This window comes from Oryctolagus cuniculus, chromosome 7 (assembly GCF_051225735.1).
Source record: "Oryctolagus cuniculus isolate XC-2025 breed Fujian yellow rabbit chromosome 7, ASM5122573v1, whole genome shotgun sequence".
Taxonomy (NCBI): Eukaryota; Metazoa; Chordata; class Mammalia; order Lagomorpha; family Leporidae; genus Oryctolagus; species Oryctolagus cuniculus.
In genome coordinates, this window is record NC_142873.1 from 22,538,491 (window position 1) to 22,541,619 (window position 3,129).

The window sequence follows — 3,129 nt, forward strand, 5'->3', positions numbered from 1 at the left end:
ATGCTGTCTAATGGCCCGCTACAGTCCGTTCAAGTCTTCGGAAGGCAGCCACCGCCATGGCGCACTGCAAACGGGGCAACAGGCTTATTGAGGTGAATGGGAGGCAGCTGGAGATGATTGAGCCGTGCACGCTGCAGTACAAGCTGTGGAGCCTGTTCCGCTTCTGGGCAAGGAGCGCTTTGCTGGCATGGACATCCGGGTTCGAGTGAAGGGTGGTGGTCATGTGGCTCAGATTTACATGATCCGCCAGTCCATCTCCAAAGCCCTGGTGGCCTATTACCAGAAATATGTGGACGAGGCTTCCAAGAAGATCAAAGACATCCTCATCCAGTATGACCGCACCCTGCGGTAGCTGACCCCTGCCGCAGCGAGCCAGAAAAGTTTGGAGGCCCCAGTGCCCATGCTCGCTACCAGAAATCCTACCGATAAGCCCATCACCCCGATCAGGGGTCAGCTCCATAATATACAGTGGTTGTGGGATTAAAAAAAAGTATATCTTTTAAAAAATTTTTAGATTATGATAGTGAGTATTCTATTCCACTGAAGAAAAAAGGCTTCAACTTTGTGTATACTTTCCTTTTTGTACTTTTTCATTTTTATTTCTTTTTTCTCACAAAGAAACCTTTTATTTAAGGAATACAAACTCCATGCATTTCATAAGTACAACTTTAGGAATATAGTGATTCTTCCCACAATACCCACCCTCCCACCCATGCTCCACCCCTTCTGTTCCTCCTCTCCTATTCCCAGTACCATTCTCCACTAAGATCCATTCCCAATTAACTTTATACACAGAAGAACAACTCTATACAAAGTAATAAATTCAACAATTTGCACAAAAAAAAAAAAAAACAACAAAAAAAGATGTTCCTCAATAGTCGAGACAAGGGCTGTTCAAAGTCATTACAACTCGAAGTTAATTTCACTTTTTTTTAGAAACTTAATTAACTTTAAAGAAGAACCCAAGACTGATACATCTTATGTGAGCACTTAGACATAACTATAACTTATGAGACATAAGAATATCCTCCCCTTAATACAGTAAAAGAAAATAAGTCTTTGAGAACAAGTTTTATCATTAATTAAGGAATCACCTAAGAAAATAAGCAATGGAGATGAACACTCAGGCATAACTAAAACTTATGAGACATAAGAATATCCTTCAGTTAATACACTAAAATGAAATAAATCTTTGAAATCAAGTTTTACTGTTAATTCTCATAATACAACTCTTTGAGGACAGAGGTCCTGCTGGGAAATCAGTGCACAGTGACTCCTGTTAATTTAAAGTTAACACTCTTATGTATGGCATCAGTATCACCTGAGGCTCTTGACATGAGCTGCCTCGGCTATGGAAACCTCTTTCAGTATTTAGACAAGGCCATAAGCAAAGTGGAAGTTCTCTCCTCCTTTCAGAGAAAAGTACACCCTTCTTTGATGACCACTTCTTTCCACTGGGGTCTCACCCAGAGAGATCCTTCATGTTGGACACTTTTTGCCACAGTGTCTTGGCTTTCCATGCCTGAAATGCTCTCGGCTTTTCAGCCAGACCAGAATGCCTTAAGGGCTGATTCTGAGGTCAGAGCGTTACTTAAAGCAATTGTCATTCTATGAGTCTGCTGTGTGGACTGTTTCCCATGTTGGAGCATTCACTCCTTTTTAATTCTATCTATTATTATTACCAGACCACCTAATCCTATCTATATTATCACTTTAACACTTAAGATGGTATTTTTACTACCCAGCTTAAAGGGACTTGGGGTCTCACAGCAAGTTTTTAAACTGTACCCTTAGAAGTAAGTCCATAGGAATGTAATCAGAACTATACAACTTTATAGTTATAAACTTTATATACTCCATAATTACAACTTTAGGAACATGGTGATTCTTCCCACTGTGCCCACACTCCCACTCCTCTTCCTGCTCCCTCTCTCATTCCCACTCTTGTTTTTTACTGAGATCTATTTTCAATTGACTTTATACACATATTATTAACTCTATGTTAAGAATTCAGCAAATACTATGAAAAAAAAAAAACTATTCCTCAACAGTCAAGACAAGGGTTGTTCAAGTCATTGCTTCTCCAAGTGTCAATTTCACTTCTACTGATTGCCTTTTAGATGCATTCTCCCTGACCTGTGATAACTAATAGAGCACCTAAAAGGCAATCAGCAGAAGTGAAATTGACACTTGGAGAAGAAATGGATTGAACAGCTCTTGTTTTATTTCTTTATTTGAAAGGCACAGTGATGAGGGCCGGCGCTGTGGTGTAGTTGGTTAAGCCACTGACTGCAGTATTGGCATCCCACATGGATGACGGTTCCAGTCCTGGCTGCTCCACTTCCAATCTAACTCCCTGCTGATGCATCTGGGAAAGCAGCAGAGGTCCTTGGACCCCTGCAATCCACATGGGAGGCCTGAAAGAAGCTGTTGGCTCCCAGCTTCTGCCTGGCCCAGCCCCAACCTCTGCAACCATTTGGGGAGTGAACCAGCATATAAATGATTTCTCTCTCTCTCTCTCCCCTGGCCAGGAGCCAGGAACTCCATCCTGGTCTCCCACATGGGTGGCAGGGGCACAGGTACTTTGTCCATTGTTCTCTGCCTTACATTAGCAGGAAACTGAGTTGCAAACAGATAGTTGGGACTTGAACCAAACACTTTGGTATAGGATGTAGGCATCCCAGGAGGCAGCTTAACCCACAACCCCAGCACACCCACCAGATAATTCTTTTTGAAGTTAAAAATCTGGATGTGATCCAAACATGGCAAAATGAGGACATTTGACAAACCCAGTGAGTGTGTTATTGTTCCTTATCTTACTCTTTAGACTGCTCTTTGTTATCCAAAAAGGCAGAGATATGACAAAAACAAAGAGGCAGGAAAGGGAGACCAGAAAGTGGGTGATGGATATGTACAAGTCTGTAACACCCCATTAGGTGGGCACAACTCGAGGTGCCCATACCCCCTGTCTGAGTGCCACTCTGGCTCCCCATCCCGCTCCTGGTTAATGCATTCTGGGAAGGCAGCAGATGATGGTGTAAGTACTTGGGTCGCAGCCCCCCATGTGGGAGACCTGGATATAGTTTCCTGGCTCCTGGCTTCAGCTCAGCCCAGCCCTGGCTGGGGCAG

General features: G+C 43.1%; 1 pseudogene; it reads left to right on the forward strand.

The window, feature by feature from the left end:
• Nucleotides 1-507, forward strand: LOC100348241 (small ribosomal subunit protein uS9 pseudogene; annotated as a pseudogene).
• Nucleotides 508-3,129: the final 2,622 nt, after the last annotated feature.